Consider the following 25995-nt stretch of genomic DNA (forward strand, 5'->3'; position numbering starts at 1 on the left):
AGTTCTCCCAGTGTTACTCAATTATAATAATGTAAATTTTAAAAGGAAATTTTAAATCACATGGTTATAGAAATTCCATCTGCAGAAAGAAATGTGGAGGAAAAATAATCCCTTTTATGTGTGCATATTCACAGTGATTTGGATGTTCCTCAAAAATAAGTCTGTATAAGGTAGGCATGATTATGCTTAAATGCCACTTTCAGTGCTTTTAGCAAACAAAACCATATCTACCCCATACCATATCTAAAGTTTGTAACTATTAAATATATTTAAAACATATTTAAACATATTTAAAGTTTGTAATTTTTAATTTTTTTTTAATTTCAAGAATATCAAGAATAGATAAGTGAATGAGATTAATAAGGACTCTTGTAGAAAACAGATACTATGTGTTCATGGTTGAGGAATTTTATGCAAATATTGATGAATGCTCATCCTGCATGTGGGATAGAGAGGGACCCTGCTTGATGGCTGAAGTCCTTTCCAGCATCTGACTGATGGAACTGAGCATCATGACAGACTGTGCCATCCTTCCTGATTAGAGGTGCAAATGGAGTGCAGACAGTTGCAATGCATCCTTGTTCTTTTCCAGTCTGTCTCACTCGAGCTGGAAGGCAGGCACCTTCATTTTCTGAACAGTTTACTTTCAGTGTCATTCCTGGCATCTCTCTTTCAAATTTGCTCTGTACTTCATCTGTTGCCTGGTGATGTCCTTTTCAATATCTGTGGCTGTATAAAACACAGCCAGGGTTACTGATTAGCCAAAACTGAATTCAGATAGACCTAACTGATGGCATTTGAAATTTCAGCAAAATTCAACAGCCATTAGCTTTAAACAATTGCTGTTAGAAAATCATCAAGCTGATGTAGAAGACAAACTGCATATTGATTTGTGAATCGTTTGATAAACCCATGGATGCCACAGCTGGACTGGCTTAGATATTTGTACATCTAAATTTTTTAACGGCAAATTGCTGAAAAATTTTAAATTCAACTCTTCTGCTAGTATTCTCTCTGCTAGATTTTATGATGGCTTCTGAAACAGTTGTAAAAGTTACATCTGCAAAAGAACTTGTAGGATATGATTGGTCATGTCTATTTTCTGCTGCTTTTCCTGTCAGCATTGCCATATGCATACCAGTGGTTAAAGCTGCATGGAACTATTTGCAAGGGAATATGAGAAAATCCTTGATGAGTCTGATGATCAGCACTTAGCATTAACAACACCATCATTTTTGTTGCTTCATTCACCTGCAAAACCTGAAGGTTAAAAAGCAGCATGGAAAGATTAAAACTTTCAACTGAGATTTTTTACTTGATTTTTTAAAAGGAAATCTTTCCACAAACCTTAATATTTAATGGACAAATCTATGAAAGAGGCTTCTGACCATGAGCACATATAATGAAACACAGTAATCTTAATTATCCCAACAGTCATTTGTAACAGCAAAGAGATGGTGAGTCTTCCTACAGGCATAGTAATGAAACTGCCAGCTGGGGTGGTGGACAGAGAAAGGAGAATGAATTAGGTTTTGAAACTCCCTGACCCACCCAATTTCCAATTGCATTTTAGACTCGGTTTATGGTCTTTTCAAGTGTTCTAAATTAATCAGCTTTTGCAGAAGTTAGATCAGGGCTGCTCCAACTCCAAATGAAATCTCAAAAAAATTTGAAATAATTAACCTGTTAAACCTGGCTCCTGGATAACATGCTGTTTCTACAAGGGTTTGCAGGGCACTTCATGCAATTCACTCCACAAGATGCTCTGAAACACAGGAGGGGAAAAAATCAGCTGACAAAACCAGCAGCAATTGATTGAGGAAGTTGAACCTGTTATGTACATTTTAAATTTTGTTTAATAGGAACAGTTTTTTCTATCTAAGACTATTGCTTATGTTTTAATAGAAGTGACTTGAATTCCAAAGTGAAGAAAAGGTCCAAGTGAACTGTGTTTCTTTTTAAATGAAATTGTCTTTATCTTGTAGCTGCAGTCTGCTAGACAGTGAATTTCATTTGAAAACAGAGGACAAGAGAAGAGTGACTGAGTTTAGCTTTTTTCTAAGTTTATTCTAACTTGTTCATTTCCAACACTCAATGTCTCACCAGTTTAGGAGAAAGCTTGATTATAGAGACTTTTCCTTTAGGAAAGGGTCTTGTAGAGAGCACAATAGATCACAGATACTTGTTTCTCACAAAACTAGCAAAGGACTTAATATATTTAATTTTAAAAGTATATAGATTTATAGGATTATTTTTTGCCACACTGCCTCTAGCAGTACTTCTATCAAAGTAGGAGGTAGTAACAATGTTTATTAGCACCTTTTTGAGTGGATATGAATAGAGGCAGAAAAAGATTTTACCAAGAATTTTTTTAAACTATCCAACTTGTGAAAGTTTCTAAATGTCCCTCTCCCTCTTATGCTTCATTAGATCTGTTCAGTTATTTATCTTGTCATTAATTCAGTGGGAGTCTGGGTACACTTAGTGACTCCTTGAGTGCATTGCCCTCCCTTGTCCTTTAGTCCATTGAACTACTGTTTTGGGCGCAGTTTATTTAAAAATGTGAGAGTTTGAAACTGTCCCTATGAATTGCCTAGTCTGTAGAAGAATTTTTATTGTTTTGTATTTATTTAAACCTTCTGTGTGATGGCAAGGGAGGAGTGAGGGGAAGCTGTAACTTTAAACAGCTAATACAAGTTACTTGAAATTAAAATAAATTTAATGAAATTCTCATACGTTGTAATGAACTTGGAACCCAATTTCTCAGGAAAAAACAGGGGCATGTCCATGGAAGCTTGTGGGCATTCCATCCTTGGAGATGCTCAAGGCCAGGCTGGATGGGGCTCTGAATAAAGTGATCAACTGGGTGGCTTCCCTGCCTGTGGCGGTGGGGTGGAAATACGTTTGAGGTCCTTCCAGCTCTAACCATTCTATGATTCTATGCTAAACCAGAAAGCTGACTTTTTTTTTTAATCCTGATTTTTTGCAGGCCTAAGCAATTTAAAATTAGGAAGAAATTTTTTACTGGCAATAACTTCAGACCCTGGCACAGGTTGCCCAGAGAAGCTGTGGATGCGCCATCTCTGGGAGTGTTCAGGGCCAGGTTGGAGGTGGCTTTAATAACCTGGTCAAGCAGAAGTTGTCCCTGCCCAGGGCAGGGAATTTGGAACTAGATGATCTCCTCCCTTCCAAACCAGGCCATTCTATGAAATAGGAAAATAGTAATTGGTGTGTGTTAGTGACTGGAAAACAGATGGATAAATGAAAAATAAATAACTTGAAACAGCATCTGCAGATGCTGACTATCAGTCTAAGCTTGTAACAGCTCCTGTTTCCAGTGTGAACTGCTATTTTGCCAAGTAAATGACAAGTAATAAACACTGATAAATGGAGTATGGAAATCCTAAAGTATATTTTGTATTTCTCTTGGCTTCAGCTGATAATAAATTGATGTTTTTAAAATTCCAGCTTCACCCATTAGTATCAGAATTCCTATTTTCAGCAAGAAATTATATTTCATATGTGAATATGATAGCTGGGTTTTTTTTTCATTATTATAGACACTGAAAACCAGCTGGTTTGGTTTATGATTAATTATTGGGATATATTAAATCTTACTGTCAATTTTTAAACTTTTAATGCCTTGTACTGGAAGTAGAATATTTACCAACAGGTGTCATATAGTTTAAGTAATAATAATGGTGCATCATATAAGTAAGTAAATATTTATAGAATTAAACTGTAAAAGAGGATGTGGCACAGCAAAATATTATCGTACATAAATAATATGTACCTTGAATTAACGTGGGGTTTTTTTGTAATTGTTAAATTATGCAACCTTTCCATGTAACTGCCTGTGACATGTTTTTTTTACTGGTGCCCATTCACTGGTGGTAAGCATAATGCAAAAGCTGTTGTGAGGTAAGCAGGATCTGGTTTTGAGCACTGTGGAATGCTTACAGATGCTGTGTTTGATAAGAGGCCAGGAACTATGTCTACAGCTGTTAATTCAGAGGTGGTGATGCTCCACAAGTGTGATCCTAGCAGTATTCATGGGAAGGGTGGGAGTATGACAAATTGATGAAGGAATATAGATCAAGTTCAGACTGTTCTTAGCACAAATGGATAAAATGACCAGAGAGAAATACTGAGACTACAGAGTTAAAACACAGTTTGCAAACCTGAGGCATTGTGAGTGCTGTCTTTACTTTTTAATCCTTATTTCTTATATTTGTTTACAAATGAGAAAATGAAGCATATTAATGATGGTGTAATTTGGGCTAGCACAAAAATCATTATAATTGTGAGATAAGTGGAACACTGGAACCAGGCAGTTCAGGAGGTGAGACTCCTTCCTCACTGGCCATTTTAAAAATAATCATGTTGACTGAAAGTGAATGAACATGAGGTTCTTACCTGTTCTGACAATCCTAAAATTTGGCCACAACCAAAACACAGTGTGATTGAGTTGTGCAACTTTCTCTATTTGCTTAATCTTCCCTTGCTTATTATAACTAAGTAGGATGAATCCTTTTTTCTCATCTGCATCTTTTTTTCCTCTTCAACATGTGCTCTCTGAGGAAATTATGCAAAGGCTGCTTTTCTCTCTACTCCCTGGCTGTAGCCTGTTTGACAAAAACAGAGGGTCCAGTGCTGTTAGAAAAACTTAACAGACCTTCACATACACAGACTTAACCTTCAGTTTTCTTCTCACCTTTGGGAAATAGGAGGGCAAAAAGCCACTGCAAACCCCTTATGCATTTCACTTGTAGCAGTAGGAATGCTTCCTATAAGTTATTAAAACAAAAAGGAATGTTGCATGACTCAAATGAAAAGGAACAAAGCAGAAAAAGTGTTTAGCAACTGATAATTTAAAAATTACAGATAAAACGAGTGCAATAAAGGAATGTTCAGAGTTTAGGAATTATCAAGGTCAGTATCTAAGCTTGAGATGTGTGCAATATAAAATTAATCAAGCAGTGACATATTTTTCAGTGTGCTTAGAATTTTCCAATAAGGAATTCTAGTGATACATTGTTCTCCCCGCATTTACAGCAGACTGCCAGAGTTTTAAATAATGACTCCCCTTCTCAAATTCTGGAAGTTTAAAAATATTAGAGTATGTATTAAAATGCTGGTGGGAAGTGTTATACATGCATGTATTAATTCCATTTTAATTAGGGAATAAATGCAGTGAGCTACAAATAGAAGGGGTGGGAAAGAAAGGTGGGAAATTTAGTCAGGCAAACATTTTCCTTTATTCAAGTGTTGCAATGTAACACTACAATCTAGGTATTGATTAAATTTTATTTCTGCTAATCAGTTCTTTCTTCTATTTTAGGAAGTAATTTCTTGATATCAGCCTAAGTACTATTGTGTGAAATATAGTTTTATTAGTTAGATTTATTCAAAATCTTTCAGCCTTAGGATGAAGGCTATACACTGGCTATATAAAACTTTACAACTAGTAAGAAAAGAATTCAGTATAAAATCCATGAAAAAGAAATTACTTTAGTCAGAACATGGAGCTATGCTTCATTTCTGTGAGGCTGCTGGGCAGGGTACTTAACTCAGAGCTCCTCAAGTCAATTCCTTCCTTTAATACTGACCTGCAGCTAGGAACATGTATTATTAAGAGAAATGATATAATGGAAAATCACCCTGATGTGAAAGCACATTAGAAATCACAAGTGAAATGGCTTGCTTGGGGCATTTGAATAACAAAGCAATGAATGACAAAGTTGGTAACACTTCTGCTCCTTTAAGGCTCATAGATTAAGTGGGTTTGGTTCAGTTCATAGTATCTAAGTAGGTTTCACTTTCTATTGCTTCTGAGATTTGTCACCAGATAACAGGTTGCAAACATGGTTGAAACTTTATAGAATGTTTTACCTTACCCAGAATAAGATGAACAGTAGAACTAGGGAGATCATATTAATTTGCTGGTAATTTTAGTTGCTATGCTAAGCTCAGTTTTAAAACTGTATGAACTGATTTGTATAAATAATCAAAGTTAGTACACTAACCTTTAACATTTGAATGATTTTCCAGAGGAAATGTGTTTGAGAAATAAATCTTGATGTGGTCTAAGTACTGTTTAATAGTTTAAATGGATTTTGACAAATTCTATAAAACTTGTTATTTACCAGAGCCAAAATAACATGAAAACATATAAATTTTTAAGTGTAATTGTACAAACTATCCTTGTATTCTTCATCATTTGAAAAAGAGATCTGCTCTTTTTGACAGGTGATGACAAAAAAGAGGAGATCAAATTATTTACCACAGCAACGTCTGCAAAAAATCAGCTCAGTCATAGAGAGGTAAAATTGGTGAGGTAGAGATAAAAAAAACCAAACCAATTTCCAGCCACATAACAATTCAAAATCTTGTATTAAAGTGAAATTGCATTACAATTGTAGCTAAAGACATAAATAAATTATATCAACTTTTTTGGCCAGTGCTTTTATGATATTCAATAAATGAATTGCAGAACATTACATATATTCTTGCACAAAACCTAAATTAAAAACAGTCACTTGACATTACATCTTCTCATCCAGTGGCTTTGAGACACTTGAAAAATGCAGTGTAAAGTTGCATACAGAAAACTTCATAGTAAAATTGAATTAAGAATCTGAGAAAAGGACATATTTTATTTGCCCGGGAAATTAGTTTTCTGAGACTTGTCTAAGAAATTTTGCCAAATATGGTGAAGGCACTCATGATATAATTGATAATTATTTAAAGCTGCAGTTTCATGTAGCCTTCCAAAGCAAGGCAATGGAAATCTATTAATGATTTACAGTGATAATGTTAAAATTATTGGCTAAAATAAATCATACTGTCTTACAGATTTTGCCAAGCTGGGATAAATGTGGCTGATTTTCTGCTCCAGCTTCACCTATGCTCAATATCCAAGACCAAATCACAAAACTTTGCAATGATTCACTGATACACCTCAAACCTAACTGGACATTTTTAAGGAAGGGAAAACTGAAATGTCAGACTGCACTGTCTTACACCAATGGGAAAAGGGAGACGTGAAAAGGGAATATGGCATATTGTTCAAGGTACCACAAAAAAATCATCCTTCTGTTTCATTATTTGGCACTCTCATAAATGATGCTTCCTTTGTTTCACAGTAAGTCTCTTACAGGTAGTGGATCTGATACTCATCTTTTAAAATCAGTGGGTGTTTTGCCTTCTGTGTCAGTGAGAGCTGGGATCAAGTTGAAACTAATAGCAGAAGTCACACAGTGAGCCTCTAAAAGCAGTCAGTGGCTGCTCTCAAAAACAAATCACTTGCTGGGGAGAAAAGATGAGTTAATGTGCACAGCAGCATCCAGCTGAAGACAGACCAGCTGGAAAGCAAAACACCATCATTGGCAGAAATGCAGCGTATTGGTATTCCTTTAATATTTTAGGGTATGAAATGGTCTTAACATAATTATGGAAACAAAGTCCCTTTATGAGCTGTGGAAAGAGGCTGGCAGAAAAGACCACAGATTTTAAAATCCTGGTTGTGAGTGAATCAAGGACTGGCAGCTGGGACTATAGCTATGTGAATAGTTCATTTTCAGGCAAATTCTAGGTGATTTCCAGTTTCCTATATCCCACATATCTGACTAAAATAGAAAAAAGAAAGCCAAGCCCCTCTTCTGCTTCACTTATGAAATGAAATAGCTACTGAAATTGCTGTAGTTTTTGTGAAATAGCTAAAACTACTGTTGTTTTAGAAAAACATAACCTTGGGCACAGAAAAATTAAAGAGGGGCAGACAAATAACTTTGCAGTTTTATATGACTGTTGATGGGAATAAGCCCCTTCCTTGCTGAGAAGGAAAAGAGAGTCAAAAATGTTATTTTCTGCTTAAATTTCATATTCCTGGAACAAGCCTCTAAGCCAAATCATTTTTGAAATCCAGGCAGGAAACCAAAGACACTTGCTTTAATATTCTTGAAAATGTTGTAGGTTACATAGTAGGGTAGTTTTGCCTATGTTTTCAGTTGGATTGCACAGACCATTATTAAGAAAAATACAGTTAAATTAATCTGTTCAAGAGTTATTTTATTTAATCTTTACAATTGTGTGCCTTATGCTATTTAGAAGAATAATTATACACGCTACATGTTAGGTGGATTTCTTAAGAATTTTGAGATGCTGAATTTTTTTTTCTGATCTTTGGTAAGTTTATCTTTATTCTACTTGTTTGTTGTTTTTTTTTTTATTCCTCCTACTTTTAAAAAAACTATTTAGTAAGGCCCAGTTAGTATACTAAATTTTTCTATTTTCATTATAATATGGTTATTTTGTTAAAGAACTATTGAAGGGCTTATAAAGCCGGCACTGTAGTATTTTCCACTATTCTCTTGATTATCATGTCACTATTACATCAGATTGCATTGTACCAGGTTTATTTTGGAAATGGCTTGTGTGTTCCATAACTATTATTATTGCACATGTTTCTAGAGCTTTTGTTCAACATGTTAGAACTGAATATATTAATCACTTGACCATTGTGCAGCTAATTTCTGCTCTTGGCTCGGTAATCTAAATCCAGAGTAGCTCCATTTGCTACTTTCTGACCAGAAAATAGCCCACTAATGTTTTTTCTATAATGTTCAGAGTACTGTAAGATTCGTTTGATCTGCCATAATAGCTCTTCTATATTAATATCTTTGTAAGTGTTTCCAGACAAATGATGCCCTCATTTAAATGCAGGAGATCATAGAAAGGGTCTTAACGGTCCCGTGCAGCTTCTAGAACATTAAAAATGTCCTTGAAATACGGTGGAAGCTCATGCAAATCCTGGCTCTGTGCCTCATTCCAATACATGAGATTTGAGAATGTGGCAATGAAAATGTGTTGGTATATAAAGTCAGGACTTTGTTCTCTCAGTGATAGCCTTAAAGAAATAAACAATTGTGTTTGAGTCTCAAATGTGTATTTACAGTAGTTAACTTGGTTGAGTTTTTGTTTTATGTTTATGTCCTGATCAGACCAGAAGCATAGTATTGTTTTAAAAACTGTAATAGTCAGGTAATAATATTCAATTAGATCTGTAAAACAAACTGCCTCTGCAGGAGCACAAATCTTTATTACAGGAATAAAGATCTCATTCAGCTTTTCCAGAAAGGAAAAGGTAGGAAAGGAATAATTTTAATTGTCTTTTTAATTGTTTTGGTGTTTCATTTTTAATTTCTCCAGTTCTGAAAATTATTGAAGACCATTTCAGCATCTAATCTAATTTAGGCAATTCTCCAAGAACAGAAGATGGGGGTGTGGCAATGGCCACAATCTTTTTGTAAAGATAGTATTCTACCAGTTTGAAATTTGGCAGTTTATGTGTGTTATTGTGTTTGTGGCACCTATTTCCTTATTGCTCTAAGCAGAGAACTTGATGGAAGCTGAAGCTCTCCTGAATGCATTGAGAGACTGTGTTGCCTGTTACCTGCCATTCTCTTGGGCCAAGAAAGTGCTGTCTTGTTTTCAGTTTATGGGGAATGGCAATGGCAGAGTGTGGGAGCATTCTCAATGAGAATCTGAGATGAAGGGAAGGAATATAAGGAAAAACTACCTAAACCATGGCAAGCCATGTGTCATGGGAAGCCCCATCCCACCACCATGGATACTTTTATAGTCTGCTCTGCTGTCATGAACTGCTGGTTTAATATAATATGAGCAAGGTGGCTTCTGGACACCAGGCATATACATTTGAGACAGAAAATGAAATTATTTTATGAACTTTTTTTCCTATTCTAAACATTTGTTTCAATTCTAGCCCAAAAATTCAACAATCCTTGTTGTTATGTTCTTATAAGCTAAGTTTCAAATTAGTCATCAGTTTCAGTCTCTCCTGAAAAATCAGCCTTTCTTCAGTTTTACTGCTTTGCTGTAGCAAATAATTCAGGAGTGCTTTCTGAAATGCCATTAAAATGTGGAAGAACTGCAAGGTTACTTTGCGCCTTGAGAAAGACAAAGCCAGTTATAATGGATTAAAGGATACCTCTTTTGCCATCTGCACACCCTGACACTTCTGTACAGTCTGAAGCTATTTTTTCTGCAGGAAATATGTAAACAGTTGACTTTAATTCTGCTCAATGCTTGAGCTTCTATTCCATGTGATGTTATTTCTCCATCAGATTAACTATGCCCTTTTGAGATGGTATAAATCACAGTTTATCAGAAAGGACAATGGAAAAACATTTTGTACAGAGGGAATTTGGTATGCAGAAATAATCTTTTACAGAATAAAAGCTGCATATTTCAAATTATATGTTTAGTCACAGGGTGTTCTTGATTCAGATGACCAGAAAGTAATATAATTAACAATGCCAAACAACTGACAGACATTATAGACTTTCTTTGATCTGCAGAGGGGAATGGAAAGTATAGGAAAAGGGGAGGTGGAAAATAGTTGATGCACATCAACCCTTAGATAGACAGGATCTATCACAAGGACTATCTCCCCAAAAGTCTAGCTAAAAAGAAAGTAATGCAAGGCAAGAATAATGGCTTAAAAAACTATAAAGTGGCTTGTACCATTTCAGTGAGGACAAGACAGCTTTGTAACTTGTAAGGCTGAGTGGATGTGGTACTGGAAGATCTCACACACTCACCTCTGTGCAAATATGGTCTTCTGTGGCAAAGAATTTCTGGGCTTTAAAAAAAAATCTCTACACTACTTCTCATAGCTCCATGTTTTAAATGTAAATTTAATTCTACTCTTAACAATATTTTCAAATAAACCCAGGGATAAAAGGTAGTAGGCAAAAAATTCAGTGAATAGTTATTTCAACTATAACACCAGGAAGCTTTAGAAAAAGTGTAAACAAACAGCTGGGATGTAAAAAAGAAGCAGTACCAAATGTTCACAGATGCAGTACCAAATGTTTCCTGACTTCAATTTTTTAATTTTTTTTTAAATCCTTCAGACAATGAGATGCTGGAAGAATAAAATTATTACTAATGTTTTGTTCAGGAATTTATAATTTAGTCCTGGATTGCTGACTAATATTTAGGCTGCTGGATTCTTTGGGGCTGGGAACAGAAATTTCTGTTTCTATCTCTGAAAAAAAAAATGTTTTTTAAAAAAATGAAGTGGTTTCCCTGAAGAATTGAAAAAAGCCTGATTTAATTTCCAAATATTCTCTAACCAGTAAATATTTCATAGATACTTGCATATTACCTTTTTTCCTCTTTTTTGACTTCCATTTTCTTCTAGAACACATTTGTTACTCAGCAGGGTTTTTTGGCTCTCTCTCATCTCCATCCACCAGCACCAAGGAATATCTCTCTGTCTACCCTTATCCTATTTCAAGTGAATGATGCTACAATTTTCAATGTCTGCTTCTATAAAGAGTTGAACTATTACAACTATTCTGAAAATAGAGTTGCTTTACACTGGATTGCAGTATCAATATTAATCTATATGAGGCCTGGATATATTATTACTGAAATAAACATTAGCTTTGGAGGCTCAATGTTTGCCACCTGTTTAAATCCACTGAGTATGAGGCACAGCCAATGATGTACTTGTTATTTTTGTTATAAAATGAGAGAGTTTTTCCCAAGTGTCCTTATTCCATTTATTTGTAAGCTTTCTGCAGGAAATTTCTGATCTGTAAGTCCAATTGCTTCTCCTCCAAGGCCATTTATAATGATTTAAGGGGCCTCCAGGGCATCATGCACAGAGTGCTCTAAATCCTCACTTTTGCAGGAATCAGAAAGTTTGCAATACTTGCCACATATAAGAGGTCTCAGAATTTTGTTGAACCTTTAACATTAGATATCTCATTTTCATCATATAAAGACAGAAGTTATGAATGGAGTAAGAAGTTGGAAGAAATAATTTTCTTGCCTCTGTTAACAGGGAGCATAGGTTTTCTGCTTATGATGTGGATTTCAGTCTTGGCTGACTATTGGGCTCTTCCTTCTTTCTCATCCCAGGTTATTGGCAAATGGGCCTCTGCTCGTCTAAAATTGGTGTCATACGTTGTTCCTTATTTAAATTTTACATTTGAAAGTGTTAGGGGGAACGAAATTTCTGAAATAGAGACAAGGCAGTTTGGAGTGTTGGCAGGATCTGTGCTGCTCTAAATAGCCCCATGGTGCAGCAAGCAGAGAGCAGCTTGCTCTACCTGGAATAGCAAGGAAAGATAATATTTTCCCAAAGTAGGACTTGCATGGGTGTCTGTTGGACCAGGAGTTTGTGATCACCTTGCCATGGCGATTGAGTGAAAGCCAGAATAAGGTAGTTTAAGTAAACTTCATCAATCTCTTTTATCTAAGAGCAGATGAAGTATTTTTCATAAGTTGTCTACTGATTTTTCACTCTAATATTTCAAGTTAATCAGAAGCTAATGGAACAGAGTGTCAGCTCCTGCATTTGACTGATAAATAGCATGCTACTTCACTCCTGGAAGTTTGTAAAAGTTACTCTCATGATGAAAATAAATTCTTCAGATTTATTTTAATCAGGATTTTAGAAACAGTTGGTAGAGACTATCAAAGTAACATCTTCAGTTGCAACTTAGAAGTTTAGTTCTTCTAAATGATGAGCATTCTGGAGGTCACCTTGTTTAACCTAAGGTTTTATAAATTATTTTTGACTAAATAAAAAAAGCTATTTCTTTGAGACTGAATCGAAAACCTACTGGGGAAAACAATTGGGTTTTGATGAATTGTAATCTCCTGATTCAGTGTTTTACAGGAATTATACATGGAAAAGAATAGTAGGGAACTCCATGAAATTATTGTGACAGCTGAAATCAAAATCTCAATAGCGTCAAAAAGCATATTTTTGAAAAATATATTTTCTTTTCAGAGCTGAGTGAACATATGGAAAGAGGCATGAAGTTTCATAATTTTCAGTGTGTAATCAGTGAACTATTTTAATTCGGCTTATTTGACACCACCATTCTTGTTTGCAAAGAGAATACCACTAATTAGAGACAGTCTAATTAAACAGTCTAATTAGCATTAAGGTTTCAGCAGAGATTGAACAGTTTTTATTGTGTTATTATTTTTGCCAAGCCACAGACATATTTTTATTTTTCCTTTATGATCCTAAGGTTATAAGCAAAAATATAGAAAGCCATAAGAAAAAGAAAGAGGGGAAAACACACCATTTCCAGCCCTTGTGGAACTCAGAGGTTTGCATTATAGTGCAGCCTGAGACAAAACCTGCAGATTTATGAAGATCAGGCTTTTTTCCTCTGAACTCAAAGGTGTTTTCTCTGGAGATGGATTCTGCTTCAGGCCCCTAAGAGACAGTGTCTCACCTGTGAGATGACAGATTTCCCTCTGAACTTCCGTGAACCTGGGACTGGTCATACACCTCTGTGTGCCCCAAGAGCCTCGCAAGGCAGAAGAAAGACTGATAAGGAGCTCAGGTCCTCTTTCTCCTTGCCTGGGGGAGATGTTGAACTTGCTCCCTGGGGGAGCAGGAGCCACTGCCTGGAGGTGCTCAGGGAGCAGCAGGGCATTTGCAGGACTCCTTCCTGCCTGGCCAAAGTCCCAGGCTGGCTACTCTGCTCCCTGCTCTGGTAAGTCAGCCATGGGTAATTGGCTGCACTGACCCCAGTGTCTCACTGTGCTGTGGCAGGTAGCAGGCACTCTCATGTGACAAGGAACCTTATTTCATTCTGCTTGGCTGTTTCTAAATTACCCCATAGGAAGCACAAAGTTTTGAATGCTAAGATGAAGGGTTTTTCCAAATCTTTGCAACTGTCTCTATCATCAGTACTGAGACAAAAAAAATTGCTTAAACAAAGCTATTCCTGACAGTAGGGAGTAATTTTATATCCTTATTTGCAAAATGACTAAGAGCATTGTTACTTTTTGCCTAGCAAAAAGTGGCCTGAAGCACGTTTGTAAGGTTTGCTTTGCATTATCTGCTACTCACAGCGTGAGCTGAATGGTGAGTTTGTGAATGTTCAAACCTTCTTATGCAATTACTTTGGTATGGGAGAAAAGGAAAATATTATGCAGGATACTGATCCTGCTTTATATTTGAACACAAAGTAAAATCCTTTTGTTTAAGCATAAAGTACAAATGTTTACCTTGGAGCCTTGTATAATTTTAATTAAAACACAAAGTCATGCCTTTGAACCTCTACCTCTGAGTCATATGAAATGGAATCTCAAAATTAAAATTTCTGTGAATGGTAGTTTGTTTTGCTCTATTGCTAATCTTAATAAACACACTGCAAGTTAGTCCCATTTCTAGTTTTCTGTCTGATCTTCTAAAACTTATTCTGTGATCAATTGTGGTCGTGTTTCAGCACCTAGCTAATTCTGATTAGCATTATAATCTAGTAAAATAAATGCAGTTTAATCAGAAATTGCAAATGAGCCTCAACCATATCTAATATAATCAGCTATTTTGCTGACATTGCCTCAGCATCAGGATTGTCAAGCACAGAATGAGTTAGCTATATGTATGAATAGCTTTAGGATATGTTTGATACTGATTTAGAGAAGAATTTGCATAAACAGTAGTTAAAACTTCATTAAAAGTAAAACCCCTGTTGTATGCTTCTAAGGTTGAACAATTTATGCTCAATTTAAAGCTGAGGTAGTCTGTCTTCAACTAATCCTTTCTACTCCCTCAATGTGTCATAAGCACAACCTCCTGCATTGATTTTGTAGACAGTTGCTATAGGTTCGAAGCATCACAATAATTTACAGCAAGTCTAGCTACTAAAAGTCCACGGTTCAGTACTTCATGAATTTTTATAATTTTTTTTTAAATTTTATGACTGAAAAATTTACTTTGGCATGGAGCATCTTGTCCTATTGAAAAACTACTTCACACTGACGGCATATTAAAAGACTCATAGGTTTTATTAAACTCAGGAGTCTGGATGAGGAACAGTAGGCAGAAAGTTTACATTTTTTGCTCTTACTTAGTGATGTTATTCCTTAACTAGTACCATGGCGTCAAAAATGACTTGTATGCAGAAAAGGACCTGTCCTAAGAGATTCTGGAGGTGAAATCTGAATTTAGGATTACTAGAGAAAAACATTGCTCTGTCACATAAATTCCTTTATAAATTTAGTCCTCAAACCATGTTTTTCTAAATTTGTATTTTTCAAGAGTTACTATAATTTTGCTGACTTTTTTTTTCACTTCAAAACATTTTCTTCTAGTGTTGGCTAGCCAGTGAAGCATATGTAGTTCCTATATAGCCTAATGGAAAGTGCACAATAACAGCATTTTATTTCCTTTTATTTTAGTCTATTCATCTACACATTCACAGTAATATTTTGTTTGCCTTTTTTCTTGCAACTGTGCTTTGTGTTTCTGGTTAAAATTATTTTCCATAATTACCTTCAAATTGTTTTCCTGATCAGTCTGCTAAATTATTGGGCCATTTGCCACATATTGTATAGCTTGTTTTCTTGCTCTAAGCCTGATTATTTTACATCTTTCTGTACAACAAAACACCTTTACCATCTGCTATGTTGTTCATGTAAACAATCAAAATCTAACTTAGTTTGTACCACTCAACCTTTCTTGTTCCATCTTCTAATCCTTTTATCATCTGCAATCTTGAACATAGTGACCTTATTACCATGTTTCTCTTGAACTGATTCAAGCACCAGAGAGCAACACAGTCCTATGGTCAGACTGCCATTTTTATGCTTCATTTCTACAATTAGGATGTTTCCTTGTTGATTACTTTTTACTTCTATTTTCCTTTTTACTTTTTCCTTATCTTTTCAGAAGTACCTTACCATAATTATTTATACCTTAAACCTTAATGTGCACTATTTGTCTCTGGGCTCAAATCCTAGCAAATAAGCTTTGTATGTCTGAATGTATATTTTCCTTTATTTGTTGGGACAATATTCTAATAGCTGGGCTTATTAGGAGAGCTTTAAATTTGATTTGGTGGGTGGAAAGGGATATTCTCCTAAGTGTCGGAGAGGAACAAGGAAGCAACAACCTTCCAGGAAACAAGAACTAGCTATGATGTCAAGCACAATGAATCTAGTACAAAAAAGAAGTTCACGTCTACTTGCACAGTGGCACTGAGAAAAGCAAATTACTCTTAAGTAATATAATGAAGAACTCAGTATGCTCACACAGAAATTAGACAACAGAGATGAAAATTCATAAGAGGGATAAGAGGGATTATGCTTTACTGGATGATAAACCATCTACTTAAAATTACAGATGTGTGACAAGAAAGAAAATGAGATGTGCACAAAATACAAGAGAATTACCAGTTATAGAAGAAAGATTTGATCTCGATAACAATCATGAAGTCTTCTGCCACTGGCAAATGACAATGGAAGACTCTCCTTTTTTTTTTCTTTTGTTTTTCTTTTTTTTTTAATTTAATGTATGTAGTGTTCCACAGAATGAAATACAAGAAATAAATACCTAAAAGAAAGTTGCACTCATTTTAGGAATAAAGATTTAATTTCCTGGGGCTGGAGAGAACAATTTTTCCACACATTGCCTTTGATTCTGTAGATTAGAGAGTATGTTGATCTGGGTGCTCCTTTACTTATATGAATCCCTAAAGCTGAATCCTCTTCATTGCTGTGTTGTGTGCATCCAGAACATTTACTCATAACAGTAATGACATAAAATAGAATCTTATTTGTTCCAGTTTTAACAAAATGTTATTCAAACTCAATGGAAATTGTCAAATTATTATTTGTAGAATTAGTATTCTCTCCTGATAACATTACCAATTAATTGCAAGGGTAATTTGCCAGTAGAGAGATTTAAATGGCATTTACTCGTGATTCTTTGACAAAGTTTTTGACTTATGTGAAGCCATGGTTTTGCTCACATTTGTCTGTGGGTCAAATATCACTGAGGGATCTATTTGTGATCATTGACAGCTCTATATGAGCTACCAGCAACTTCAAATTCTCAACAGGACATTTAAAGCCATTTAAAAAGTAGCATAACTCTTTTAGAGTAGATTCCTGGGGGTTTCTTTCCATAGCACAGTATTTTGAAAAGCCTGCTTTTTAATAAATACCTGAGGCAGAAACATATTCTTTAGAAAATCATGAAGATTTATTATTCTACTCCTCTTTACATCCCGTGCTTTCCCCTTGATATTTGTGATGATTAACCCCTTTTCATTGCAGGCAATCTTACTTCAATCTTTTTTTTTCACCATAGGAATGGAATTTAATACAAGGCTAAGTTATATGTGTTAAGAAATGTTCCTTCCTTTATCTTTTGGTGCCAGAATAATAAAAGGTGGTTTCTGAATATATATATATAAAATGGTTGGGATTTTATCAGCTTGCTTCTCATCTACCTTAGAGGACAAACTCCCTCAGACTGCAGAAATAGTGAAAAATCCCAAAACAGTCCTCCAAAACCTCAGCATTTCTCAAAACCCCATTCAAGGGCTTTCAACATCGGTCTTCCTTCAGGAATTTACAGAGTCAATGTTCAAGGAACTAATAACAATTCAATATTTACTGTAAGCTAATGGAATCAGTTTTCTGTCTGCATTCTGCACTTAACATTTAACTCTCAAGCAGCAGTTCCCTGGGTGTGGTCTCTACTGCTTTGCATTTAGGTCCCTTCACTTATGCCTCAGTTTTTGGGCTCCTAATGGGAACAGCTCATTAAATGCATTTCAAATATTCTCCAGGACTACCTTTGCTAGAAGAAAATGTTGCTTAAAAACTGATGTAGTGAGAATGAGATCTTTTTCAGACTGCCCCTGCTTTTTAAGATACCTTGGGATGGGATGTGCTTTTGATTCAGGCAGTTGGAGAAATACATATAGAAACAAATAGCTGCAATGAGCGGGCCTATGTCTTAGCTGAAAAGGGCTAAATTTATGCTTTTAAATTTAAGAATGAAGACCAAAAATCAATTTAAGTTTTTTGTCACATTTTGGTGCTCAAATGCAGTCGTGTGACTCACCAAAGACAGTGTTATTGGAGTTATGTTGAAGGTTTCATGTCAGCCTTAAAAGAAAAATATAAATAATGGTGCTTCTAAAATGATCATTCTCTATAAAGAAATATAGTTAAATATTAGCTAGTGTTTTGAGTTTGGTTTTATATTGGGATTTTTTTTTTTTTTGCATTGGAAATACCAAAAGATGTCTAAATTATGTATGGTAACTAAAAAATATGGGAATTGCTACATACAAAAACCAAATGCCAAGTAATGTATAACACTGTTCAACAAATGAGGTGACAACATTCTGAGAAAATGGAAAACAAAATTCATGCACACAGGTATCTCAGAAAAAGACAGTGAAGCATTTGTCTTTTTAAACCAGTCAAAGACAGTAAAAGGGATTGTTTCATAATAGTTCAAAGCATTTCCCATAATTATAAAGAAGGAAATGGAAAAGCCATTTAATGAAAACTGGAATCCTGTGTAATCTAGTTAGGTTCAGGGCCACTTCTAATTTCCTGGACATGAATACTTTTATGAATAGTGACTTTTCTACAGAAATTTCAAGAAAATTTCTAAAGTATTAAAAGGATGAAAGGGCAACCTTTGGTGTCTACTGGTCCAGAAGAGTGTCTTCAAAAAATTACGGTGTGCAAGTGATATGTGCTGGAACTGCATTTTGATTCCACAGTAGTATCAAGATAAAATACAACACTAGAGATGAGGAAAAGTGTAAGTGCCACATACCTAAAGCAGAAAACAATTTGGAGTTTCTGGAGTGTATGACCTGTCAGTGTCACCCGAATTTAGTCTGAAGGTTCAGTTTCAAAAATGACTTGAGGAAATACATAATGTTTTGTCCTTTCTCTTTCTTTACTGGGTTTGAGTGGGTTAATCCCTATCATCTTAGATGTTCTTTGCTTTTTCTGTTCCTTCACTTGCAGCTGCTCCTAAAGAAGCATTAGTTAACAAATGGCTCAAGACTCTGCAATTTTCAGGTCACTTTGTTTGCTCCACAGTGCATATATGTTCCCTGTTTACTGTAAATCTCTTCACTAAGCCCATCAACAGATGCAGGTCTTGGAACTGGGCCAAAAGAAAAATCAGTATTTTTTTTTTGTCTCTGTGGAGATTTCTCCAAAATTCTCCATCTTTCTTGCTACTTTGGGAACTGTTTATGGCAGATCATTGGCTTCAGTTTCTGAGCCCCTTTTCTGGAGCTGCTTTGATCCTAAACCTACACTCAGGGAAGTGACATTTGATCAGGTTTTCTTCCAGATTTGCTAGAGGGCTCACCAGGGTCCTCTGCTTACTGTAGTGCTTACGGCCATTTGAGATAATGCACTGTCAGAAAAGGAGAAGGTCTTGAGCAAATTGGCAAAAATATCCCACAACAGAGAAATAGCTAAGTCAAGCATCACTAGGGATTTTCAGATATCAGGACTGGAACTGAGATGATATCCTAAAAACATCCGCAGGGGAGTATGCTTTGATAATCTTCTCTCTTTTTCACTTTTATTTTGATTAAATATGTTGGTTGCTTTTTAAAAATATTCAGTAATAGAATACTAGAACTGTTAAAAGTTTCTTCTATTTTGAGAAAGCTTAGTATAATAAATATTATTGCTATTCACTCTCTGAGATGTAGAAGCTCATATACTTAATTAGACATTTGAGGAAAGCTAAATTTTAATTTTTTAAATTTAAATTTATTTTGTACAATTCTAATTTTTTCCCTTCTGAGTAATTCAATCAATACATTTTCAGCATTTGACATGAATTTCCCATTTATTTACCCTGATAACACAGCAGTCACTTGTTTATGTTTTCATAACACTAACTTATACAAAAAGATTTAAAACTACAGAGTGCGCCAATGCAGGGCCACATTAATATAACTTGAAACGTTAGAGTTTCAAGTAAATTTGTCTCATTGACATGCAGTCTAGGGAGGGTGAAGCTTCCTTCATCAGCTTCCTCCTGGCTGCCTGGAGTCCCTCTGGGCACAAAAATGCGAAAGGGGACAGGAGACCTACATAAATGAACAAAGAACTACTGTCAGCAGATATGCATGAAACAGGCACAGGATGCCTGGGATGAATTTTTTGATGTCAGAGTATTCAGAAATGCAATAAGGAAGGCCAAGGCTCATCTGGAATTAAATCTCTGTGAAGATGTTGAGGATAACAAGAAGGACTTCTTCAAATGCATCAATAACAAAAGAAATACTAAGGAAAATGTTGACCCCTTAATTAGTGGAACAGTGACCGTTGCAACAGAGGATGTAGAGAAGACTGAGATACCTTTTTTGCTGCAGTTTTCACTTAGTGACCCAGGAGACGAGGGACAAGGCCTGGAGATGAGAAGACTTTCACTTGATTGAGAAGGATTGGGTTAGAGACCATTTAGTCAATCCTGATATCCAGAAATCCATGGGCCCTGATGGGATGCACCCACAAGTGCTGTCAGATATGTCAGATATCATTACTAGGCTACTCTCAATCACCCTTGAAAAGTCATGGCAGTCAGAAGAGGTGCCTGAGGACTGGAAGAAAGCAAATGCCACCCCAGTCTTCAAAAAGGACAAAAAGGATGACAGAAGAAATATAGGCCAGTCAGACTCACCTCAGTCCTTGGACAGGTGATGAGACAGCTCATCCTAGGGGGATATCTCTAAGCACATGGAAGACAAGAAGGTGATCAAAAGTGGTCAGAATGGATTCACCAAGAGGAAACCATGCTTAACCAACCTTACTGCCTTTTTTGATGGGAGAACTGGCTGGATAGAAGGGGGGAGTGCAGTGGAAGCTACCTAGACTCTAGCAAGTTTTTTGACACTGTTTTCCCAGAAATTGTGGAGATATTTGAAAGCTGTCTGGACATATTTCTAAATAACATTCTCTAGGTGACTCTGCTTGAACAGTGATGTTGGACTAGACCTCCAGAGGTCACTTCCAACCATTCCGTGATTCTTTGATATTCAAGGTCCATTGAGACAGATGCCAGAACAGCGTTTTTTCGTCAAAACTGTGTAAAGATTTTCAGAAGGGAGACTCTCTCCTTTAGAAATTAATGACAGTAATGGATCTGAGGCTGATGCTCCATAGAGGTAAGTCTGGAAATGCCTACCATGTCTCCATGGTTACTATAAATTTATCACATTCTGAGAGAAGGAACTACTGAGTACTTCCATTATTCTTGATATCCTTGTTCTCTGTACACTCAGAAGGAATAGGGAAGATCGTGTTTTTCTAGTAGACATGTTACACTACTTGGATGAAAAATTACTTGTTAACTTCTTTTACTTTCACTGTATTTGAAAGGTTTATGTCAGAGATCTCCAGTGAAGAACAGAGAAGACACTCCAAAAGATATGAGATTAACATGCAAAATTATAATTTTTAACTACTCTAATTCAGTGAAATTAATTTCCCACTTATGCTATAAACAGTGCTACACTGTATTTTTGATGAGCACAATATATAGAAAAAAATCAGACAGATAAATAACCTTTTCATAGATTCATACATCCATAAAGTGGATATTGCTTTCTTTTCACCTGACTTGCATTCTGTAGATTGTTCTTCATATGTGGCTTAAAAAATACCAAATAAACTCCTTTTAATTCAAAGATAACCTCTCATCTCTGACCAAAGAAATCTTGCAGTTGTTTTAAAGCACTATGCTTTATATTATAGGTCATTGTAAGGAAGAAATATACATATACTACTTTCAAATGTGATGCAAGGACTGAGAAATAGAAATGATCTCTTTACAGATTTTTAAAAGAAGTTTTACAGTTGCACTGACATTTACAAAGAGGTATATTCATGGTGATTCTGCTTGGAAAATTTCACTCATTTTTACTTTTCAATTCATTCTAGTCATACTTTGCAATAATAAGCTTTCTTTTTAGTACAGAGAAGAAAATAAACTGCTTTGCAATATTTTTGCAAAAGGCAATTTTAATGCATGACTGAGTAGAATTCAGATTGGTATGAACACTTTTGTGGTATCAAATATTCCCTTGCAACATTGTAAAAGCTTACCAATTTCTACACACTGGGCCAATAAACAAAATGGCAATTTTGCATCTGAAGATAAAAATTGAATTATGTCATACATGCTTAATAATTAATGTGTTCTGTATAATAACTGCTTAGATTTATTCAAATGCTATATGAGATCCAAATGTGACTTTTGTTACAACTGAGTGAATCACCAATTTTACCTTGTCAGTAATATGCAGAAACTACTGATATTTAGAATTACGTTTTGCTCAAGCATAGTTTAGGTTTACATAACCCCAGTGGTAAAATAAACATGAAAAAAACATCTGTTCAACTGAATTCAGAATACCTAAATGACTTACTCTCAAATGACACCAGAAGGAAGGCTCATGGGAAAATGTTAACAAACAGTAATGTCACATCACAGCTTCTATAACTTTGTCTCAGCATGGCACACCACAAAGCAAGCTGTCTGCTAGTTTCATTAAATTATTTGGAAATTGCTTTTTGTTATGCATTAGGGTACATTTTTCAGAGAACATTATTTTGTTTTTAAAGTTGAAAACAATTTTCACTGATTCAGTCAGTTTACCATGTATTGCTTTTAGGGAATGGTGAGTTATGAGAAACACTGGAGTTCCTGCATGTTGCTAACCTGACTCCATCAATGCTTCCACACAAATTATAAGCACTGATGAACACAAATGAAGAGCAGCTGTCACTACAAAAGCTTTCTTTGCAATAAAAAAGGAAATGATGAGACGAGGAATAGAACATTGTAAATTTAAGGCAAAAATACAGGCTGTTAATTGTACTGTTGAAAATTCTAAAACCAGGCTTCTAGTTTTATTGATAACTTTGCATTACCACAAGGCTTTTCCACAATATCTTATAATATATAATGACCTCTTATGGTCTTTCTGGTCCTGTTCTCTACTGCAAGGCCATCTAATACTGTTACCTCTCTGATTTGCATGGATACCTACGCAGAGGTGAGGATCCCCATGTTGTCATCCTTTCTTGTTTTGTTGGAGGCAGAACAGGGCAGAGGGAGAGATGGACAACTCAGCTGGCTTTATGTGGGATGCTGACAGCTAACTTGAAACATAAACCTTGTCATAAAGCTCAAACCAGCTAGTCACACAAAACGTGGTGGTGCACGCAGAAGGAGAAACACTTGCTGAGATGGAACTGGAAGATCTTTGTGTTTTTTATTATTATGGACACATTTCTGATACTGCCTGGTGCCAATAGACCAGGAAACTTCAAATCGCCATTGTTGTCTCCTTTCTTCCAGATTTTGTAAAGTGGACAACTTTACAATAATAGTTTCAATCATATGTGGCCACGTCTTCTGCAGTTAGTGCCTCTGTAATACCCATGAGAATGCCAACTCTTGCCCAATCTGCAGGAAGAATTTCAGTCACAGATAATATCATCCCATTTATATATAAGGACTTATATTTTTCAGGATAGAGTCAGCTGGATTTCAGGGCAAAATGAACCTTTAAAGATATATATTTGAATCCAGTGATGTTTCACAGTGGCAAAAACTGACAGATGATTTAAACGTATTTTTATTCATGTAAATATAGGTATTGTTGGTTATAGTTACTTTTCCAAGTTTTAATAGTATTCAAGTCTGACTGTCCTATCTCTTTTGGACTCTGCTGCTACACAAAATGTTCTATCAGGTGGAAATAAAACAATTGGTTTATATCAATTAGAAGAATTTATTCTTTTTATCACAATGTAATCATTGTTTTTGGGGGGAAAAAACCCCAAGGCCCAAACCTTTTAATTCTTGTGGGCTGTCTGTGTTGCTGTAGTCTGTTTGTTGCATTAAGGGTATAGAAAATTAGCATAAATTGAGGCTTTTCTGTCTCACTGACATGAAGTGGGGCTGTGAGGCCTCCCCTTCATTGCAGACACCCTTCAGCTGTTTGGCCCAGTGCAAAGTGAGGGGCCCAGCCTGTGTTGATCTCAAACAGCCTCATCAGCTCTGCCCCAATGGCAGGAGCACAGAGCTCAGTTTTGGCCATTGACTCACACTGCTGCAGGAGCCACTGAGGGCTCTGGGGCAGGTGCCCATCCCTCCAGCCTGTGGAGGCCCTTCTGAAGTGCTGTACAGCACGCTGGAGTATTGCCTGCTCCTCCCAGCCTTGTTGTGTAAGCAGACATGCCCAGGAGCCCTCTGCCCCTTCATTGGAGTCATTGATGGATAAGCTAAACATACTGGATCGAGCCTACACCAACGGGCCTCCAGCCAGACTCCATGCTGCTGATCACAAACCTCTGAGACTTGCCATTCAACCCTTTATGGGTTTATCAGCAACTCATAGAGCACATCCACCAGGATTGTTTCTATATGCAAATGCATCAGAGGTTTACTTGAAATCTTATTGATTCTTCAAGTAGGTTCCAAATGCAGAACTCCTGTGAACTTAGAGTTGATCATAATTTTGAATTAGTACTTGAATATCAGCTTTTAACCAAAAGAAAGAACTAAAGTGATTAGTTGTCATAGTATTCAGCTCCATTATCTAGTCTAACAAAACTCAGATTGCATAATGAGAGTTATTAACAAGTACGGGTTTTATTCTACTCTAGTTGGTACAAAAGTTTCAGATGTAAAGAAGTTAATCCTTTACACCTTTCAGACCTTGTTCTCATTCTATTATTTGATATGTTGACATATTATACTATATTGATATTTATGTTGTCAGCTGCTTACTCAGAACACAATCTATTCTGTAACAAATAAAGCAAGAGCAACTGAAAAATGCCTTCAATAAAAGTCATAGATGAATACCTATTTCAGGAACAAGCTTTTGGTTTTGGACTGAGTATGTAATTTCAATTGATTAGTGCTTGATTATTATTATATGGACACAGGAGTTGCTGAGATAATTATTGCATGTGGTTTCTGATAGTTTAAAAAGAAATTAGCTCTTTACCCTTTGGATGTTTTAGACTAGGCTAAAAGTATATCTCCTTTTATCCTGAGCAATATAACTCCATTTTAAATTTATCTTAGCTCAGGAGGAAGGTGCTCAAAATTTCCATGGCATTATTTCAAGTATTTTTATAATTTCTAATTACTGTTCTTAAAAAGTACTGTTCTAGAAACTGCTTTTAAGTGGAGAGGTGTGTTTTAACACAGACAAAAAGAGTGGAACAGTTTAGCATCAAACCTGGAAGAAAAAAAGATTGAACTCTTCCCCTCCACCCCAATAATCTAAGATCTGTAGAAAATTTTCCTTGACAAATGTGAGCTTTTGAGATTTGACATAACAAAGACTTATTAAAGATACAATAAATATTTATTTTTTTATCTGTTTACATTCACTTAATTTTTTTCCTTGTTGCTGATAGTAAGGTACTGGTTTCCATTATGGAGATCCTCTTGCCAATTTTTTGTGGAGCAAAGCCAATAGTAAATAAAAGAAATTTTATGCAAATCTGAAACATTATTGGAAATGCATTTATGTGTTTGATTTCATTTTGAATTATAAGAGATAAAGACATTTAGAATGATACAATTTTTTTTTTATTACAGAACCTTCTTAAGCAGTTCACATAAGACTTCTTGGTATTTGTAACATATGAATAATACAACAGTTTTAATTAGTTATGAAGAAGGAGATTAGGTCACACATTATAATATTAAGTTGGAAGAAGCCAATTTGAAGCTGGGCTCACTTTCATATGTTAATAAAACTCTTTCTTTTCAAGGGTAGATGTTAATTTTTAGCAGAATATTATTATTTTTTGGTCATTACTGGATAGCTTTATGAATATTTATTTTCCACTGCTTACATTAATATTGTGAAAATTCATGTATTCGCACATGATGTGGAATGAGATAACTTCTTTGGATACTACAGGATATGAAGCCAGGCTTTTGTTTTCAAACAGATGACTAGGTGTGGAATAGCATACATAGAAAAAAATTGCTGCATGAAAACTTTAATTGCTGCATGAAAACTTTAGTCTTACAAATAAGACTGGCTGTAGGATACCTGATTTTTAAATAAAGTAGGACATGTAAGCAGTTAAGATTAATCCTTTTGTGAATTGAAAAAC

The sequence above is a fragment of the Molothrus ater genome, chromosome 4, assembly GCF_012460135.2.
Source record: "Molothrus ater isolate BHLD 08-10-18 breed brown headed cowbird chromosome 4, BPBGC_Mater_1.1, whole genome shotgun sequence".
Classification (NCBI taxonomy): domain Eukaryota; kingdom Metazoa; phylum Chordata; class Aves; order Passeriformes; family Icteridae; genus Molothrus; species Molothrus ater.